At 35.0% G+C, this 23,354-nt stretch overlaps 2 pseudogenes; both read right to left on the bottom strand.

Moving 5' to 3' along the window:
- Window positions 1-6,823: 6,823 nt before the first annotated feature.
- On the bottom strand, window positions 6,824-14,374 carry LOC110689278 (annotated as a pseudogene).
- A 1,365-nt stretch (window positions 14,375-15,739) lies between these two features.
- LOC110689277 lies at window positions 15,740-21,973 on the bottom strand (annotated as a pseudogene).
- Window positions 21,974-23,354: the final 1,381 nt, after the last annotated feature.

The following is a 23,354-nucleotide window of genomic DNA, read 5'->3' as shown; positions in this document are numbered from 1 at the left end:
TTGTACAATCAAACGACTAATCACGTTTTAATTAAAAGCTAATAAATCAATTAATCAAATCAGTTCATAATATGAAAAAATTACGTATAAATTTGTCTTATCATCGTACTTGGACCACAGATAATTGTGTACACAATGTCTATTTGTAAAATTTGTAATCATGTCTTTGCTGAAAACATTGGACTTACACCATCATAGTGTTCATGGACTCGATCAAAAACAAAACATTCCATATGCTTCTTAAGAGGTGGATTTATAGATAATATAATCAATTATGTAACGAAAGTTAATTAAAAACTTTATCTACTTGTATTTATAATTACATGTTTCATTTGCAGCCTTGAAGGTTTATACTAGAGTTAATTTTGTGAAATTTGAAAAATAATAAGAAGATAAGGTTATTAAAAATATATAAGTGTTTGTATTGTAATTCTTCTCTTCTACTTCTAAATTGTTTATTTCCTTATCACTTAGCTTATTTCACTTGATCACTGTATGGGCAATCTATGGCTGCACTATGACTTATTTTTGACGATTTTGAGCAATGCAACATCTATTTGACACTACCTACTCACTTCCCGAGGAATTCGAGGTTGTGGAAAAGCTATATTGGAACAATAGAGTCTTTATCAGAACGACAAAACTTAACTTAATTGAAACTATAAAATCTCATTAGACCTTATTTTATTACCTGTAACTTATTAATCTTTCTAATAACTTATTGATTTTGAACTTATCAACCCTCGTCTAAAAGTAAATTGGAACAAGGTGAACTAAACAGAATCTTAATGCATTGAATTTCTAGCTAGCCAAAATTAGATAAGATCCGATCAAATCAGATCAATCAAATATATATAATCACCTTAGTGTCCAACCAACCTTCAATTGTAGAAGAAGCTAGTCACTACTAGATGAGAAAGAATGGGGTGAAAAAACAAGATGCACCCCACCTCATGACATTAAATTTATGAGTACGTGTAAGGAGGATTCATGGGCCCTAATATTAGTAGAATTAATGGAATAGTAATAATGGTGGATTTTTGGATGAAGTGGGGACTATGATAATTATTATTATTACTAAAGATAGATTACCTACGCAATGAAAATGAATCCTAGGGTTCCACGATTTATATATACTACGTATAAGGGTTCTTATATAAGGAGGGTTCTTACCGGATCCCTCCCGTACATTTATATATATATGTGTGTATTTATGTTTTCTCTTAGCTCTACTATTTTGTTGTGAAGTGTCAACACACGAAGTTTGAAATAATATGACAGTTGCATTGAAAAATTCACGCAAACAATCGAATTCAGTGCCATTATCACTTTGAACGATTTTAATTGTTTGAGAGAATTGTCTATCAACTATTGCTACGAATGACATAAACATACGAAACACCTCAGTTTTATCAATAAACAAATATATCCAAACCGTACAAGAGAAATCATTCACTATTGTCATAAAATAAAGAGCACCACAAGACAATGCATGTCTATAATAACCCTATAAATCACAATGTATCTTTTAACGAAAAACTATTTCTAAGCTGTTTAGCACGAAAATACACTTTACATGCTTTATTTAAATTACCCTTACATATCAAGCATCATCATAAACAATTCATAAATTAACAAATTACGTTAAATTATATAATTTGACACAACAATCATCATCATAATAATCATAATCTTATCAAAGCATAATATTAATAACAAGATACTAGACATAATACTAAAATGATTAATAACAAACCATAGCACTTCGCTAAATAATAAAGATCAAAGCTTTAAACCTAACGTGATACTAGCATGATAGAAAGAATAGGAACCAACTTAAATATGATACTAGAAAGCATTAAAAGTCTCCTTATCAATGTTATGGCTTACGCTCTCGTGGGGCTCACTGACGCAGGCGAGACGACTTCCATTAGCATTGGGGAGTTCCTTGACGTTTGTTATTATCTTATAGGTTTGTGTAATTTTAATTTTAATGTGAGAATACAATAAGCAATTCTTCTTCTATTTTTCTACCGGTGGTACTGCCACTAATTCGGGTGACTTTGGTGCAGACTTTGCAAGTGGATCCTGCTTTTGTTACAGACTTGTCATTGGACGACTATTTACTTGAGTGGCCGCAATGTGATAATTGGATTGCTGAGGAAGTTGGGAGCGGCACGGCTTCAGGTACAGGCTTTGGTTCTGCTTCTGGTACGGAATTGCAACCCCATGTTCAACAGCAACTACGTACATTGAGTATAGACTTTGTTTCTGCTTTGGGTACACCTATGGAATTGCAACCAGATGGTCAACAACAAGGTGGTGGCATGAGAGCCTACTTGCCAAAACTTGCTCTATGAAAAAGAGAAAATCTTGGCGATGCAAAGCCTTGACGACGAAAGATGACATGTGCTTAAAACAATGGTTGGCCACACAAGAAAAAATGAAATTAGCCGCTGCCTTGTGTAGCAGTGGCACTACCACTGAAGGTTCCTAAGAGATGCTAGAAACACACTAAGCGCAAGAAGATTGAAATCCTTTGGCAGTGCAAGCACTTGGCAGAACAAAATCAGATTTTTTTGTGCTAAACACATGAAGTCTGAAGGAGACAAGAAGAGATTCTTAGAGGGGGAGGGAAGCCGTAATAAAAAAGAAGATGCTGCCTATTTACTAAGTCAAAGCAATTATTGCAGATGATGTAACTGTTTAGAAGTTCTCTATCCACCCTTCGGAGGAACTGAGGAAAAAGGTGGCTCACAGACTTGAAGTTAATATTAACACCTTCCTCATGGTTTTCAAAGACAATGATCATGATGACATTAAAGTGGTATCCCAGGAGAACCTCAGTGATGCATTGGAAACTTGTGATGAGTCCAGTACACCATGGTTGCGAATTGTGCACAAGTGAGTTGTTTTTTATTGCCATTCTTATTACAACATACAACAAACTGTTTGTAAAACAGTGCGTTTCTGGTGCGGCCAGCCACACGGTGCGGCCAGTAACCCCTCTAGTAACCTCTCTAGTAACTCCAATTAAGTAACCCCCCCAGACAAAGTAACCCCGACTGACTTAGTAACCTTTGACCAAGTAACCCCTCACTGGCCTAGTAACCCCCGACCTAGTAACCCCTAACCTAGTAACCCCAAGTAACCCCTAACCGACCTAGTAACCCCCGACCTAGTAACCCCTAGTAACCTCTGACCAACTTAGTAACCCTGGACCAAGTAACCTCTCTAACCTAGTATCCCCTTACCAACCTACACCACTTGTTGCACATTCACTCCCATATTCACGCCGCCAACAACCACGCCACCACCAACTGCCGTACCCACTGCCCCACACCACCAACACCACACCACCAACAACCACGCTACCACCAAAATTCATCAAACCCACAACCAAACCACACCTAAACCACATCCAACCAGATCCACAACACGACAACACCCAAACCACACCAAAATTACACCCAAACTCTAGATCCAACCGGAAAAAAAAAATTAAAAATTGTTAAAAAAAATTAATTAAATGAACAAATACCTTAAAAATTAATAGTGACTTCAAAATTCACTTTGAATATGGTTAAAAAGCCAAATTCGACCATGAAAACTCTAGATCTAGAGTTTTCATGGATGAGTTTGACCTTGAAAACCTCTGGCTTATTTTATGGCGACGGAGTACGAGGAGCTTCCTCCACTGCTACTACTGCTGCACCAAATAGCTTTGTTTGGGTGGGCTAATTGCCTATTTGGAGAAGATGAAAAGAGGAGAGAGAAAGAGGAGAGAGAAGATTAAAAGAGGAAGAGCTGGTGAAAAAGGATGTAGAGAGAGAAGAAGAATTTTTTTTTAAAAAAAATATATATATTGTAGCTGGCCGCACGGTGCGGCCAGCCGCTTATGAAACTTTGTGTATAAAAAATATCTTAGTTGTTCATCCCTACTAATTAAAAAAAAAAAAAAACCCAATACTATCTCCTAATAATAACTACCCCTTACTTTTACGGTTTTTATTTTTCTCTGCTCAATCTCTCCATAAATTATTATCTTCATCAATCCTAACATATTGTGCATGGACTATATCAAAAACAAAACATTCCATATGCTTCTTAAGAGGTGGATTTCTAGATAATATATCCATAATGTAACGAAGCTAGGTTAATAAAAACTTTATCTATTTATAATTACACGTTTCATTTGCAGTCTTGAAGATTTATACTAGAGTTAATTTTGTGAAATTTGACAAACAATAAGAGGATAAGGTTGTTAAAAATATACAAGTGTTTGTGTTGTAATTCTTCTCTTCTACCTCTAAACTGTTTATTTCTTTTATCACTTAGCTTCTTTCACTTGATCACTGTATGGGCAATCTATGGCTGCACTATGGCTTCTTTTTGACAATTTTAAGTAATACAACATCAATTTGATGACACTACCTACTCACTTCCCGAGGAATTTGAGGTTGTGGTAGAGCTATATTGTAATAATCGAGTCTGAATCACTTATCAGAACGACAAAACTTATCTGAAATTATAAAATCTAATTAAAACTTATTTTAGCTATAACTTATTAATCTTTATAATAACTTATTGATTTTGAGCTTTTCAACCCTCATCTAAAATAAATAAAAATAAGGTGAACTAAACAGAACCTTAATGCATGGAATTTCTAGCTAGCCAAAATTAGATCAGATCAAATCAGATCAATCAAATATATATAATCACCTTAGTGTCCAACCAACCTTCAATTGTAGAAGAAGCTAGTCACTACTAGATGAGAAAGAATGGGATGAAAAAACAAGATGCACCCCACCTCATGACATAAAATTTATGAGTACGTGTAAGGAGGATTTATAGACCCTAATATTAGTAGAATTAATGGAATAGTGTAATAATGGTAGATTGTCAGATGAAGTGGGGACTATGATAATTATTATTGTTACTAATGACAGATTACCTACGCAATTAAGATGATCCCTAGGGCTCCAGGATTTATCAATTATTTATAAAACCTTATTCTTGTTATTTCATACAGTAGTTCATAAATCTTAATGGTCCACATTACATAGTGGATGTGTATTATTAGCTAATTTAAGTAATATAGTTGTATTAGCTTCTACTATTAGGTTAGGGGTTTGAGTCAATAGTCTATTCACGTAATCAATATCGACATTAGCTTTATTCTTGTAATGATTCAATAGATGCTCTATAGAGGTATCGAGTTTGAGCCATGATAATGCATAATAGTATCAACACGAGTGTTTATCTCCTAAGTTGAAATTCAGATTAGTCGAAGTTTAATTAGCAGGACTGATACAATCATATTTCTTTGGCTGTTCGCCTTACAAAAATCAATGCAAAACTTGCATGTTTGCAATCTAGTGGTGTACAAGCATCATCCATCCTTATATTTGTGAAGCTAATAATGAGTTGGTTTTGAGTTACAACTACTCAAGTAAAGTATAATAAGAACATCAATTTCTGAAAGTTTGACAGCTTGACTTAGGTAAGGAATGGTGGAGTTTAGTCCATAGAAATAAAAAAACGACAAGATAAGATGTAATGGAGGAAGCAAAATATCTCACATGAGCAATGTTTGTGTGCACGATATTTCCAATAGATAAGATATATCATAATTCTACGTAACTGTTTGCTTGACTTCATTATATAACCCATTAATACACTATGCACTTTTGCAACAATTTAAACGTTGCCTTATTTTAGTCATAGCCAATCAGCCAATTTGTACTAGCGCTCATCAATTCAATCTGATTTGAACATTTTGAGTCGTGAATTGAAAAGGGATTACTTAAACCTGAATTGTGTCAACATTTGAATTTGGTTTAACCTAGCCTGAAAGGTATTCTGGCTAAAGTGCTATACTTAATTGATAATGAGATTTTAAATAATCTAGCTTGAAAGTAATGAAGTTTATCGTTACTTAGCTTACAGATGGCTAGGCTAAGTTGGGACTATGCCTAATGTGATTGAGTCATTTGCCAACTCTAAATTGCTTACAACAAAGTTGTCTCATTTAATGAATATGTATAGTGAATTTGAAGCTTTAAGTTTGATTATACAGAAACTTGTATTTGAATATTGAATTGCATGTTTTTATGGTTAAGAAACTTCAAAGTATTTCAAGTAGAGGGGTTTCTTCAAATCTTGACAATATGCAATTGTGTGTATAGAATATTCTAAAAGAGTCGTAGAGTATTAAAATATCTATCTTTGACATACAAATGTATAACTTTCTTTGGTTTCTAAGATATAATTAAATTTGACAAGTATATTGTTATTATTTTGGATTTTAGCACAGGAAAAAAAATTCTTGAAATTGATATATTTTGGTACATATATGAAACCTTTGAAAGAAAAGGGCCATAAAGAATTGACCTAGACAAGAAAGAACCAAGAATTGTCTACTCAAAGACTTTCAACATGTATATTAGAAGCAAATTTTATGGGCTTAAGCCCAACACAACGGTCCAGTTTCCTTAACCAACTGTACTCTAGTGTGTGTTAGTTTCATTGAATCATGGATTTGTTTCATCATACAAATGAGTTATGTACTCAACCATTTAGAGATTCAACACATAGTTTGAGTTCGGATTTTATTGCACTTCTTACAAGGTGAAAATTTATAGGCTTTAAGTCGAGTGATAGTGATTTGTGGCAAGTTGTTGAACCCAGGGTATACATTAATAGGCTAGTACTTAAGGTTCCACCTTCCTTCCCTCGACATACGAATAAAATACACACTTAGAATTTGCATAGAGCCATACCACCCCTCTAGAGTGTCTATGTAATAGAGAAGACATTTCTAAGCCATTAACCAAGACCACTTCATTTTTATTACAATATATCACAGTTATTTTACATGCAAAATATAATACATTTGCGGATCAAATTAAGGCATCGCTGAGGGAAAAGAATCATCCCAAAAGACGTCCTAGAAAAACTACAGAGCTTGGGGGTACAAACTAGGACAGGTCTTCATCATTTTTTACATCATTTTGATGGTTGTTCCCACCTTCAAGGAGGCTTTGGTTAGTAGATGAATGTCCCCAAGCCCTTTCTTTCCACATTTCCTCGACTTCCTCAAATGCCAATCCCTTTGTTTCGGGAAGGCATACTGCTACAAACACAAAGGCAAGAAGAGATATACTGGCAAGTATAAGGAAAGTAGGACCAGTACCAGCAGCATCAGCAATTGAAAGGAAGGACTCTGAGACAATCACGTTAGAAACCCAGTTTACAGTAGCCGCCATACCCCCACAGATGCCTCGATAAGCTTGCGGGTAAATCTCAGAGTTCACTGTCCAGGGGACGGGTCCCATCCCAGGAGAGAAGAAAACAATATATAGGGCAAGCCCTACAACAGCAAGTGCTAGTCAACAAATTGGAATTCATTTATCAACCGATTTTTTTCTTCCATTTGAACTCCTCATTAGACCGTACATCTTTCTTGGTATATCCAGATAATAGGTAGGAGCATAAACTGAAACATTCTGGAGCTACAAAGATAGGCCCCAGCGGATTGAAGAAAGAAAGAAACAGCCAAGATCAAGAGGGATGCAAACACGCCTGCCAAGCTCATCAAGGCTAATGGGCGACGACCCATGTGATCAATGAGGTAAATTCCCACAACTGTTCCAGCAGCATTCAGGCCCGCAACAATGAGGGAGAGAAGGAGAGCAAGTTGGTTAGAGTGGAAACCGGCCATTTGGACAATTGTTGGACTGTAGTACATAACTGTGTTAATACCAACAAACTGCTGACATGCCTGCACAGAAGTTCAAAATACTGAAGTTAGATCAAATCAGTGTATCACCTCCCAGTAGATTGTGGCAAAATTTTACTGATCATGGTTTTAATATGATGCTTAATTAATGGTTCATACAGGCTAGGCAGCGGAAAGGTTCAAACGTGAAAATAGTCTTTGGTGTTAACTGTTGTTTTCTAATTCAGGGATACCAAGCAGAATGTAACATACAAAAATCTTAGGATGCTGGGTAAACTTACGTATGAAAGACATTAGCCAACACTACAGCAAAAGGCACCTAATCAGCCTAGATTTCGGCTAACAAGTACAGTGATGGTGCTAAAGACTATTATAGGCAATAATCAATCATCATGTTCTCTTGAAATGAAGTTAAACCTTACCTGAAGACCACCTCCAACAAAAAATGCTAGTCTCCTTTCTTTATTCCCAAAAACATCCCAGATACTGGCTTTCTTTCTACTAAGCTCTTCCTCTGTAGCAGTAGCAAGACCATCCACCTCATCCTCTAACCTGAACGGGTCATAAATATTTGAAAGAACTGCAACAGCCTTGGCTTTCTCACCCTGAAATGCATGACATATAGATTCCATAAGTCTTTAGCACAACAAACACAGACTGAGTGCAAAGCATTTCACCCATGAAGTATGACCTTCAGGTAAAGCCAGCGTGGGGACTCCGGTAAAAAGAGCATAGCTATGAACTGTACAATAGCTGGCACTGCTGATACCCCAAGCATCCATCGCCAAGTTCCAGGGACCTGATCAGAATACTACATATCAGATAAATTCATGTAAAACTAAAAATCCAAAAGAAACAGGTTGTTGCGATTTCACATGAAATTACGTCACTTAGGAAACAAGGTCTCTTAATGTTAAAGAAGAGGCGGCCAAAGCAGTAGCATGCTTTACAAGATATCCATGATACTATATGCAGATAATTGTTTAGTATTTAACTCAAAAAAATCAACTAAATTAGTACCAAACACTATTCACACAAATCATCAAAATGACCCAGCACATCCAATTAGCCCTCCGCCTAAGGAAGGTTAAGGGGGGATTGCAAGAACGCAGCCTTTTCACCTATATGATGGAGAATTTACTTCTATTAGAGAACTTGTCTCGAAATACAATCACCATCTATTACTTCACAATAAGTAAGAAAGGCACACAGTTTAATAAACTATTTTGTTCTAAAGTGTGTTTGCTTCAGCTAAAATTGGCTAATTGACCAAAACTTTACTAAACTTTGCAAAATAATTCTGGATAGTTCTGAAATTTGCAGAAAGTTTCTTAAATTTCTAGTAGTAGTATTTTCAAGTTCATAGTAAAAAATCTGAAATCGTAGAAATACACATGCCTCTTTACAAGCTACAGGCATACAAGGTTTTTTTTAGTCTACAGTATGTTGTACAGTAAGAGTAAGTAATAACAAAACAGTAATAAGAAATTGTAAGGATTTATAAAAGTTATAAACTTATTATTCAAAGGAAAATCTAATGTATTCATTATCACATCCTTACTATAGGTAGTCTAACAAATACTTACCTAACTAAGAAACTTACAAAAATATACCCAACTATAAACTATGTGAACTAAACTAAATTAATTGATATCAGAGGTGAAATGCCATTTGATAACCTTCGGTTAATCAAATATCTGGTTTGATTCTATAGCCAAAGATGCAAGCTCCAATGTCATTTAATGCACATAGTTGATAGGTATATTTTTGTGTATTTCTTGACTACAACAAGCTGGGTAAATCTATGTTTGATTATATAACAAAACAAGATACAAGAGAATGCACTTTGAAAAACCCATATTACTCTGTCTAATTAAGTAGTTACTAAAAGATATACCCTTTTTGAAGAAAACAATTTTACTAGAGTTGTAGGTCTATCAGAAATATCGATAGCAAAGACTTCCAGGAGACATTAACAGTTGAAAGCTCCATCAGTTGTTCCTTCTCTTGTAACTACTAAATCATTAGTCATGACAGTTATGCAGTGTGTGACACATTCCAGTTGATGATGCTTCAGAAAATATGTAGACTCCAACACGTAAAGGATCAACAAAGTCAGCAACTAGGAGGTGTATATTAGGTTAAACCATCAAAAGACAAATTTTAAAGAAACTGATAATAGTCACAAGTCTAATGCAAAGTATTGGAATTGCAGGCAAATATATACTACCTCCGTTAAATGTTTTCTGCAACTTTGGGAGGGTTTGCGGTTCACGAAGCAAAATTTGATAATGATGATTAATGTATTTTAGGGGTATGTAATTAGGGTGGAGAGAGAATATTTGGATATTTAATTAACCACCAACTACCACCCCAAGACCAGCCAACACCACCCACTGCCACCACCAAGACCAGCCAACAATCCAACACCGCCTTCACCAACACCACCGCCGCCTTCAATGCCGGATTCACTACCACCCCACGATACCACCACGAAAACCCCACCATTTTAGATCCGATGGATTCCACCACCACCACCATTCTCACGAAACCCCATAAACCACCACCAGCCCCACGAAACCACCATAAAACCACCACGAAACCCCCAAGAAACCACCACCACTACCAACCCTCATGAAAACCACCACCACTACCAACCCCCACGAAACCACCACCACTACCAACCCCACGAAACCCACCTATACAAAACCCACAAACCTCATGAAACCCACGCCACCAGCCCCACGAAACCCAGGAACCTCCTCGACGATACCCACCCCCACGAAAAACAACACCCATCACGAATTCAACAAACCCCCCATCACGTATTCAATTTCTTGAAGAAAAAAAACCATCACTAATTCAACCAACTCCCACGAAATCATCACCACCAATTCAACAAACCCACGAATTCAATTTCTTGAAAGTTGAAGAAAGAGAAAGAAGATCTCAAATCCATGAAACCCACTTTAAATTTTTTGAAAGTAGAAGAGAGAGAAAGAAGATCTAAAAAAGATGAAGAGAGATAATGATATTGAAAGAGGAGAGAGAAAATATGGGGGAAGATGAAGATGAATGATGATGAATATGAATGAAGATGAAGATGGGTTTTGGGTTTCGTGAGTTTGAAGATGAAAGTTGATGAATTAGATTGGGTTAGTTAGGGTGAAATTGGGTGAGAAATTAGTGATTAACTAAATCTGATTATAGTTAGTAAATTGTATTTTAATTTTTTAAATGAAGGTAAAATTGACAATTGACTAGTTTTTTTTTTACTAAAAGAGAAAAGAAATATTTTTGTTGTACATAAGGTTTAACGGACAAAAATAGTAAAAGTTGCAGATAACATTTTACGGAGGTACTATTTGAAAATTTTGAAGCAGTTATTACTAGCTAGAAGTTAAAGACAGATACAACTGCACCAAGCAACTCAGTAGAAAAGAAGAATCCTGCATTAAAGAAATACATCTTGAAAATATAGTGTTACACTCAAAAGGCAGTAATGTAAAGAGAGCATCCTAAAGGAATGATTCTTATCGCAGAAACATGCCCTCTAATTCTATCTTGATGCTGCTTTTTCCCCAACTGCTCAGAGTTTCACAGTCTTCACACCAACAAAGTACTAATAAAAGCATATATAAAGAGAAACCTTCTCATACAATATATGAATGCCCTTTCACTAAGCACTTTCTTCCATTAAGTTAGAAAAGAAGAACCACCAAGCACAGTCATGAATGCAAAATATAGAAAATTTATCTGATGTATTGTCAGAAGAGGAAGGATTCTAGTCATTCTACTCAAGAATACCCAGTATAGATTAGTTTTAATAAAGGTGAATGCCAAGGATCTTGTTATAGTGAGAAGAACTAAAGGCATAACAACAGAGCAAGATTTGACCTACCTCTGTAAAACCAAGGTTCACGAGGTAGGAAAGGAACTGTCCACCAGTAATCATGAGCACATTTGTACTCACAAGTCCCCCTCTTACTTAAGTAGGGGCTGCTTCTGAAATATAAACAGGAGCAGTAACAGAAGCCACTCCAACACCCAAACCAACTAATAGACGTCCAAATATAAGAACATAAGGATTTGGAGCCGCAGCCATGACAAATGAACCAGCCATGAAGATAGCATCAGCTAATAATGTAGCTTTCTTGCGTCCAAAGGTGTCATTTATCCATCCACCAAAAACAGCCAATTATTGCACCTACTTGGGCCATGCTGACAATTGTCTCCTGCCAATAAGAGCCATTAGAGTTTTGTGAGTACAAAAGCTTCAAAATATTAAGCCAATACCATCAAGGACACAGACAAGAAACAAGAGGGCATAACTCTCCTAATAACAGCATGACACGTAAACAAAACTAAAATGTTGAATTCTCGGTCGTGGATACAGAACAAAAAATTCAATACAGTTACAATTTTCAAAGCTTATCTAATACATCATTACAAACCCCCACATATTGCAAGGATTACTTTGCATGCCCAACACATGGCAAACCAATTTTCCCAACCAATTTAATCCACACAGACCACACCTATATCAATTGCTTTGGGATTGAAACCAAAACTAAAACCAGTTCATACAGTAGACAAGTAACACAATCAACCAGTAAGGTCTTCTAGGAATCTCTTACTGCAACCATACCATTCCTGACCACAGTCTCTGATGAGGCTCCTACCTATGGCAAGATAGGGTCCAGATCAACAACCTAACCCCCTTTGAAATTAATTAAATAGGTGCCCTAATTCATAAAGCTACTACTTTAGAGTTAATTTATAATAAATCCCCCAAAAAATAATCTATTGTGACATGTTTCTGTCCAATTTCTGTTCATCTATTGAGCGTGACACTGGAAAATGTTCCAAAACTTTCTACTGAGAAATTCAACCTCTTTTGTGGGACTGAAATGATAAGGATTGATAAACAACCCCCTCCCCCCCACCCCCTTTATTTCTGTCCTCTCCCTTCATTTGCATTATATGAAGAAAACTACAGAATAATAAGTTGCCCAACACAATAGATAGGAAGGAAAAAGGAGCTTCTGTTTTGATTCTCAGTCCAACATATAATAGGTTTATAGCTTACTGTAGACTGAGAAGAGCTCAAAAAAGAGGAATGAACACCTAAGTCAAGCCTGTTCAATGAGTTTAGGATACAGTACAGTAGCTCATACCTGCAAGAAACTGCTGTTTTTGACTTCTTCGAAATCATCTTTGATGTACAAAAGTGCCCCTGATATAACACCTGCAATTCGAGATCTCCTTAAGAACATATGACTTCCAAAAAGAAAATGAAGACAAATCTAGCAGAAGCTAATAATGGTTGTAAAAGTAAAACAGAAAATTACTAAGAAAATTCACTAAAACTATGAGCGTCATTCCGATAATTGAAACTTAGCCAAATCTTCTATTACATAAAAATCACAACTCAAACTACAAAATCAAGACTAACCTACACATGAATTGTTTTCCAAAAATTATAGTTTACCATGGACTGGAACTTTAGACTAACTATAGGAGTGTGGTTCCACTAAAAAGTATAAACACACTACTACGAGACACTTATATACAAGTATAAAAGAAAGGCCCAACCAGCAAATAAGATAAGAATTACGGAGTACATAATACCCAAAAACTTCGCTTAGATATTCACTTTTGGACACATTTCATCATAAAAAACATCAGGATGACCATTACACACCCTCACATTATTTCACATGCTATGCTGCCTAGTGCCTATGCACATGAGAATGTGAGGTTAGTTTAGTGAGAGGATGTAAGATAGTTACCACCCGAGTGTATACTAGAAATTATGCAAAAAAAACACCCACTAAGGATTTTGCATTTCAGCCACTTAGAGATTAGGTCCCTTTGAGATTTAGCCCCAAGACCTGGAAATACTAATTAAATGCATAGTTGTCATGTTTTCTTACTTCCGCATTTTGGCTGTTTTCTTGTTTTTTTGACAACGATCATACATCTGTATTTGTTCAATAATGCATTCAGTTTATACAAGCAAAATTTTTTTCCTAAGTAAAGTTAAACAAAATTAGAGCTAAAATTGGAAAATCCACTTTCAGAAGCTCAATTCAAGACCTAAATTAGAACTAAAATCACAATAAATTGAGAAATTAGAACTAATTACAAAATTACAATAAATTGAGAAATTAAAAATAATTACAAAATTACAATAAAATTGATAAATTCAGGTCAGCAAAATAGAGGAAATACCTGTATCATATCCAAAGAGCAAACCACCAATTCCAGCAACAACAGTCAAACCCAACACATATTTATTACTAAAATATGTAAATCTTCTTTCAGGAAATGATTGTAAATACCCAGAACTCCCAGGTATAGAATCCAACATCTGCACTAAATTCTTACAGAAAAAGACCCAATTTTGGACCAACTTTTATTCACCAAATTTAGAAACCCAGAATCAAAAAATCAATGTAAGAAGAAAAAATCCAAATTTTGGGACTACCCAGACGTTGAAATGGGGTAATTTGATCAATGTATGAAAAAGATAACTTGAAGAAAGGAAATTTGAATAACCCAGAAATTGTTTTTGGATGTAATATGAAATTAAACAGTGTTTCTGGAACATATGGGAGTTGGAATGAAGGAAGAAAACAGAATACAAATGTAGTAAAACTGCCAGCTCAACATTATTGCCAACTCAATATGGATGTGATTTTTTTAGTTGATTTTCAAGACATCAGTCCAACTCACTAAATAATTAACACTAATCCTATTTACTTCCATTTTAAACGTTCAAGTTGTGCACCAAAAAACTTATAAATTGAACGATTTCCCAAAATAATGCTCAACACTTTGTAAAAAGAATAAAATAAAATTTTCAATTTAGACCTAAAACTTTACTTCGTAATATATGTTATTGGTGTGTTATGCGGGTTCGAGAATTCAAATCGAAAGGATAGATTCGAACCTGCAACCTATCATACTCATGCCCTCACTCTTTGCTAATAATCATTACCTCATTAGTTATTTTGTTCCTCATTAGTTGGTACATTTTGATTTAGACATTATTCACATAATAATTTACATTAACTTTATTTCATGATTTATACCTAAGAAAAATATAAAGTAGATAAATAATTAATCTTGTGAATGAGAGAGGCGAGTGTGGGACCATAACTAACAAAAAAAGAGCCCTTTCCCTAAATAATGTTGGGAAATTATCTAATTCCCAAATTACAACTAGTTTTTTTTTAATTCCCACCATACCATCCACGTCACCGGTTCAGTGGGAATTTTTTTAAAAAAACGGGTTTATTAGAAAACCGCTACTTCAAGTAGCGGTGTGCTACTGAAAACCGCTACTTCAAGTAGCGGTTTACATATTAGAAACCGCTACTTGAAGTAGCGGTTTGTATTTACTAATTACTGATTTACAGATATTTTGTTTTTAAAGAAAAACTTACAAAACAAACCCATAAACCGCTACTTGAAGTAGCGGTTTGTTGCTGGACCGAGAAAAAAAAATCGGTTTGTTTTCCTTAGCTGACGTGGACGGTATAATGGGAATTAAAAAAAGAGTAGTTGTAATTTGGGAATTAGATAATTTCCCAACATTATTTAGGGAAAGGGCTCACAAAATAACACTTCATCCTTATTTGGTTACAATTAGGGGTGAATAGAAAATCGGGTTGGTAGATACCAACTACTTTAATTGGTTAAACTTTTTAGAGTGGTATTCAAAACCTGAGATCAAATCCCTTCTACATTAATGCCTTAGTGACTCTTTGTACGACTATACACTAAAAAAAAAAAAAAAAAAAGACTTTCAAAACTGTAATTGAAATTTGTTTAGGAACCAACAAGTTCGAAACCAACACAAGTTTCAATTCCGAGTTAAAAAAAAATGGTTGGGAACCATTTACATTAGGTTCTCAAATTTTCGGAATCAAAACTTGTTGGGTTATGGCCAAATGTGTACTCTATGAACACTTATTTCAATACGAAGAGAGGTATATACAAAGAATAATCTTTATAATCAATTAAAATTACAATCAACTAACTAAATAAACTCTGCATTTATTTTCAACTAAACAAAATAACAATGGCCTAGCCTAAGAGGTAGAGAGCAACGAGAATCGATCCCTGCCCGCTGGCAAGTGGTGTACATAGCCAAACCAAATTCCTAGTTCTCAACCAACTCGTAGCATAGATGCAACAATAAATAACACAGTTCTTCTCATACTACAAATTAATTTATTCACATACTAATTTACATACATAGCTCTTCAAATGGCATAGAAGCCTCCTAGAAACTAAGCAACCATATCCAACCACCTTGAATGATAAGAATGCTCCTTTCAGCAAAATAGAGTAGACAAATTGTCGAACAACATACATTAATCTTAGGCTTGCTGATTTTCAAACCCATTCCCGGGTTCAAGAAGGCTCTGGGAATTTTCCCTACTTCCATGAGCCCTCTCCTTAAATATCTGATCCACCTCCTCAAAAGTCAAGGCTCTGGTCTCAGGAACAAAGGCACACACAAATAGAAACGCGATCACAACAATGCCAGCTATTATCAGGAATGTACCGCCTGTTCCAATAGCATCAGCAATGGAAAGAAATGACTCAGAAACAATAAGGTTTGTGATCCAGCATACAGTGGCTCCCATCCCACCACATAAACCTCGGTATGCTTGGGGATAAATCTCAGAGTTGATAGCCCATGGTACAGGCCCCATTCCTGGGGCAAAGAAGGCAATGTAGAGGGCAAGTCCTATGATAGCAAGCCATGAGTAGATAGACCCTGAGGTGTCAGATGAGCCGAGGAGAAGAGAGACAGAGAGGAGGATGAGAGAAACGAAAACACCTGCAAGGCTTGAGAGGGCCAATGAACACCTGCCCATATGGTCGATCAAGTATATACCCAAGACAGTTCCAGCAGCATTCATGGCAGCAACAATAAGAGATATTAGGAGGGCTAACTGATTGGAGCTAAAGCCAGCCATTTGGACGATAGTTGGACTGTAATACATGACAGTGTTAATTCCTGAAAACTGCTGAAATGCCTGCACATAAAGTTCATAGAAAATTTGATTCAGCAAAGCACAAGGGCTTTTATAAGATATCAGAAAATGCTGGCATGCTGCTAAAAACCAGCTGATCATGGGAAAAGGAGGCAGAGCTAATGATCTCTAACAGGCCTTATGAAACTCAGACTGCTCTTTACGTAAATTCTCATGATAAGACACCTGGACGCTTCAAAAAACCTTCAAGAGAAAAATTACCTGACCATTGTAAGATGGAAACCCGCATTCAGTCCAAACCTTGTTCTCAAGTTCAACATATAGTACTCCATAGTATATTGCAACCAAAGTTCCAAGAAGGATGTTCACTATGACTTTCCAGTTACTTAAGAACCTTGAGTTGAGTATCCATCTCTATTTCCTATTCTAATTACAAATTAACGCCCTTAATCTTCTTTTTGAACACATTGCATACAATACTGATGCCCTTCAATATCTTATTAATTAAAATCCATAGTTGAATCAAGACACTTTTTCAAACTAATAAGTCCAAATCTAAGGGAACCATAGCTATTATTCAAACTGTAAGGAACTACAAGGTTACATCATATGTACTCCATATGCGTTATAATGTATCTTGGATTCTTGGGGTGGCTGTAAAAATTCAAAAAGTAAAAAAAAATGGCAATTACTTGTTCTTACAATGACTTTTAATTGATGTCATAATAAATTTAAAAAGTAGAAGGAGCAACTTCAACACAATAATATATTGGCCCTCAGTCAATCATGGCCTCATGGAGTAGTTTACAGTTCTTTTACAATACAGCCGTCTTACTCTAAAATCTGTGTAGAAAAGCAACTTACAGTATGTGTATCTTAACAAATTGATATATCTAGAACATTTTTTGAATCATTCTTTCTTAGAATGCAGAGAGTAAAATAAAGATGGAAAATAGTTCTAATTAACACACACAATAGCAGCACAAGTGCTACCATCAAAATCTAAATTTCACATAGCAAGGGCAAATCACTAACGAGAGCCACAAAAACAAGTAAGGCACAATAGAAACAACATGATTCAACAGTTGAATATGAACTCACCAAAAGCCCACCACCAGCAAGAAATGCAAGCTGAATTTCTTTAATTCTGAACACATCCATAATACTGACAGCTTTTTGTTTGCGTTCCTCTTCAGCAGCAACAGCAAGCAGATCAAGCTCATCTTCTAGCCTATATGGGTCATAAATCTTTGAGAGAACCTCAGCGGCCTGCTCCCTATCTTTCTGCAAAATAGCAAATATTGATCCCAATAAATGTTTCTCAAAGTTATTAAAGCAAGAATAGCTATAGATGATTTGAATAGGCTTCTGACCTTCATATATAGCCAGCGGGGGGATTCTGGCAAAAGAAGTATAAAGAGGAACTGCAAGACAGCAGGGACACCTGACACTCCAAGCATCCAACGCCAAGTTCCAGGCACCTGCTCAACAAATACACATCAGAAAAATCTGTGGAAAACATTCCTACAATGCCATTATATATATATTTTTTTTTTGAAAAAATTGAAACCTCGAGTCCAAGCTCCAACACGGCACATTTACAAATGAACTTAAGCTGCATTACACTAGACAGATTTTATAATTTACCTAGGTGCTCAATTATCCGAAATAATATCAGTCACAGTCAATTATATAGAAAAATATTCATCTAAAGAACTTATGTGTTTTTTTAAGCATGCAGATCATTAGCCACATCCATGAAAACATCTACAAATCTAGTTAAGTAAAAGCAAATCTTGATAACCACAGTACATTACATCAAAATTAGGCAGGAAGAGAAAGGAGTTTCCATAGCTGATGTTTCTCAATCTGAAAAACATGAAATGCAGGGCTCCATTTCTCTCAAATGCTGCCACTGTCCAAACTGCATAACCAGAAATCTTTCTTTCCATAAAAGCACTCCATATAAACATATATAAATGAAATTTAGGATTCTGAAAGTAGATCCTTTGGCACATGAAGCATATAAAGAAAAAGATGGGTAAAATCTATCTGACCTGAGTAAAGGCAAGATTAACACAGTAGGAAAGGAACTGTCCGAAAGTAATCATTAGCACGTTAGTGCTGACAAGTCCTCCTCTTACTTCTGTAGGTGAAGCTTCTGCAATATATACAGGAGCACACACTGATGCCAACCCAACACCCAATCCAACCAAAAACCGTTCAACAATGAGAATGTATCAACACCCATGACAATGGCGCCAGCAGTAAAGACGAAATCAGCAAGAAGAGTTGCTTTTTTACGTCCGTAAACATCATTTAACCATCCACCCCCAGCAGATCCAATCATTGCACCGACCAATGCCATGCTAACAATTGTTTCCTATCAAGGGGAGAAAAGGTTAGATTAAAACATGAGATTAATCTGATAGACTGTACCTCCTGCTGCATTTTTACTCAAGAGAATCTAGCAAGATGCACAACAACTGCTACCTGAATCAATGTAGAGCCCCAGAAGGGTCGCGGGCTTGTAGCCCCAACACAACAAAATAGCAAGGTTGTTTTCATAATGCAGTTAAATTTTTTTTATTTATTTTTTATAAGATACAGAAGATTAAAGAGGACATGTAACAATTTAATTTCCATCCTTTATTCCAAAAATAAACACAGTTCATGATCATTGTACCTGGAAGAAACTGCTTTTTTTGACTTCTTGGAAATCATCTTTTATGTAGAGAAGTGCACCTGATATCACACCTGCATTATAGAAAAGTTTGCATTACATCAACTTATCTGAAAGAGCAGAGCTACTGAATGCTGTGTAATTCCACCCATCCCAGAGAGAGAGAGAGAGAGAGAGAGAGAGAAGAGCAAAAGATCAACAGCAAACAGTAATTGTAAGGATACAATGGATTTTCTGTAAGTCATCAATACTTCAATAGTTCAAGAATCAGCAATGAATCATCACCCTTTTTTAAAGTCTTGTTTTTTTTTTTTCTATTGACAGGATGAAGTATGACCAGTTGACAACTGTTAGATCATTGCTTACAATATTTAAACCATATGTTGAACTTCAAAGTAGAATCAAATGGCATTCTAGTCCTTAGAGCTAATGTTTTGGTGTCAGAATCAATTGAAATACTACTTCAACAAGCAATTATTCTAAATGCTGAACCTGCCACCCAAGTACTACTACACCAATACAACAATATTACATCAGAATTCCTCTCCAGTCACAACTCCCAAGTTCAAAGATATCGCAATAGCATAGCCAAAGTAAGACCAAAAGCAATATTCATGGACTCTAGGACACCTGTAGTACACGACTTTTACAAGCTTTGACTAGCTTGCAATGCATATCTTCCAAGAGTCCAACCAGCATATATAGTCCACCATAGATAAATTTGATATTTCTATGACAGACAATGCTTTGCCAATGTACTATGGCATTTACCAACTTTCAACAGTTACCCATTTCAGGGTCACGATATTCATGAAATTAATGAATTATACACTAGCTACAATATGCCACTTATCATGCTCCAATTACAATAAACATAAACAACACCAAGATTAACAATTAAAAAGGAAGAACTTCAAATTCTTGGGAAGAATCTTATGTTTTTTTTTTTATATAGAGTTATAAAGTTATTAGAGTGCAAAACGACTTAGCATCGAAAAATTGAAATTCATCCAAGTAACTCAAGGCAGCCATATCGGCTCTATCCAGTACACAGGCTTAAACAGTCGCAACAACTTCCTAATCAAACATGTCTACAACGATCCACCACTAAATACTACGAGTAGTATTTTAATTGCAATACATGTAACATACTCCGTACTACACATTGTTTAATAATATTGTTCACCATCAATCATGCTTTCCAGGTGATCCTGGCCAGTTTGCAAAATTATATTACATTAAAAAAAAAAAAAAAAAAAAAAAAAAAAAAAAAAAAAAAACAAGCAGCAAATTATTAATTCCAAAAGGGGAATAAGTATTAAGATTATGTCATGGCACATTGGCACTTAGTTGCAAAATACTACTAATAATGTAAAAAGTCAAATGGGTCATCTTAAAATGAACAGAGAATTCGAGTATATTACACCATTGAAAATTCTGCTATTTCTTTTCTTCAAATTGAAGTTTATCAATATAAAAAGTATTAGTTAATTTTTTTTACTTATATCTGACCCTTTAAATGTTACAAAGTAATTTTTTATAATTATTTTTTAATTAATTTGCAGTCTAGGCTCAAAAATTTTACACTCCCAAAATAAACAAATAATTTCCCAATTATACATGAAAATAATCTTGAGTTTCAGGTTTTCAGCTAAATACTTCTAATTTAAGCTTAATTTATACCGATCACAACTGATTTGTTTTTTTCATGATTTAACTTGCTATGTATTGTTTGCATTCAAATTTTCTCTAACATCATGTAATGGCTTTTTATTAATGAATTTATATTAATACTAGTAAAAAGTTTAGTCCAACTCTATCGTTAATGTAATAATCATTCTTTTAAAAAAAAAAATTCAAACTTAGGAACAAAATTTCATGACTCTATCCATTACTTCCTCAAAGATAGGAAAAAAAAATCACTTAATCACAAAAATTTATACTCATCTACTCCCTTTTTTATATAATTGATACATAAATACAGATTAATTTAGCTTAATTAGGGCACTATTTTCTACCTGTATCATAACCAAAGAGTAATCCAGCAATCCCAGCAGTAAGAGTTAAAGCCAACACATATTTATTACCAAAATATGATATTCTTCTTTCTGGAAATGAGTCTAAGTACCCTGAACTTCCAGGAATTGAATCTAGTGCCATTTTTTACCAATTTTTTTTCAAATTTTAAAACTAAAAAACCCAGATAATGATCAAATAATTCAAACCCAGGAAAAAAAATTCTACAAAAAGAGGGATTTTAACAATATTTACACTTAAAAAAATTGATTTTGAAAATAACCCAGAAAACTGAGTAGGACTGTAAGACTAAGAATATTAAATCCAGAAAAAATAAATTGATTTAAAGAAGAAAATGAATGAAGCGTGTGGTTTTAGCTTACTGTGAATATGAATGTTGAACGTTGATGGGAGGACAAGTGTGAGGGAGAGAGAGGCTTTGTTGTTGTAACTGAAACAAAATGTGACGCATGTGTTGCCTTTTTATCATTAAATTAAGGAAACTTTATATTGTATTTATACTAGTACATAACTTTGTACATGTCATATAGAAATGTAGAATTCATCAAAATTATATACTAATCCCTTCGTTTTTAAATACTTGCTTCATTTCTCCATACGCGAAGTTTTAGGAGAAATTGTTTAACACTTTGTTTGAATATGAAGAAATGGAGGGAAACAAATTCTCTTATTTGGGTAAAGGATTGGGGGAAGGAGAGGGAAGGATCCATTTTCCCTCTCTCTTTAATAAGCATAATCTCTCTAAAATTGGAGAGATTTGGAGGGAAAATGGAGCTCACCTCCCCCTCCCTTTCTTTTCCCTTCCCTTCCTCTATTTTCCCTCCCCTTCTTTTCCTTCCTTCTTTGCTATCCAAACAAAGCGTAAAGTAATAAAATATGGAGGTAGTAAGTTGGTTGAAGAATAAAAAAATGTAAAAGGCAAAAGTAGTGGAGATAATTGAAGGAGAGAGAATATTTGTTGGGTCTACTAGGTGAGAAAAAATAATTAAATATTGTAATAGCTTTTCAAATAAGTAAATGGAGCAAGTATTTAAAAACGGCCGCAAATGAAAAGTGGAGCAAGTATTTAAACACGGAGGGAGTACATAGTATGGAGTATTTTGTAATCTTGATTATTAATGCAATTGATCTCATAGAGGTGTGATTATGCAAATCCGGTGGCAATTTCGTATTGACATCATAGTAATCAAATTACTAAATTTATAAGTCGAGTAATTTGAATGTGTTGCTCATTTGGTAAAACTCTTATCTCAAATCCTAGAGGTTTGGAGTTCGAATCCTATCAAGTGAGGGTAGGGATTTCCTTATCCTCTCCTCTACTCTCAAGTGAGGGTAAGTATATGTTGCCTGATAAAACAAAGGATACAAAACTAGTAACACAATGTCACTATTTACATTAATTTATTAAGGAAAAAAAAAGTAAAATTCAGGTATGAAACATAGAAGTAGACCAAGTAATTCTGTTTGGACAGTTGATATTATTGTCAAGAAATTACAACTTAGTGCCAATTCATCTCAAATGAAAAGTGACATCTTTCTTCCAACAAATTGTGTAGTGACACGAGCCATGAAATAAGGTGCAACCCATGAACTTGTGGGGATTGCACTCACATGGTTTTCAAGACCTTGAAATCTTGAATCATCATTTTATGACAATTTTTTGCGTACATTTTCTATTGTTTGGTGCACTATTTAAACGCATTAATTAACAAAACGACGAGTATCAATATTCAATAGTTTTTCTCTTGTTTGATGAGACTCGAGTTTAAAAGGTTTGCTATTGAAGAAGAAAATAAAGTAACCCTTCATTTGTTTCTTATTTATACATGTTGATTGCATGTCATAAATCACAATACTTGCTTTGTAATACGGAGTATTA

This window comes from Chenopodium quinoa, unplaced genomic scaffold, assembly GCF_001683475.1.
Source record: "Chenopodium quinoa cultivar QQ74 unplaced genomic scaffold, ASM168347v1, whole genome shotgun sequence".
Taxonomy (NCBI): domain Eukaryota; kingdom Viridiplantae; phylum Streptophyta; class Magnoliopsida; order Caryophyllales; family Amaranthaceae; genus Chenopodium; species Chenopodium quinoa.
This window is presented reverse-complemented; position numbering and strand designations above follow the sequence as displayed.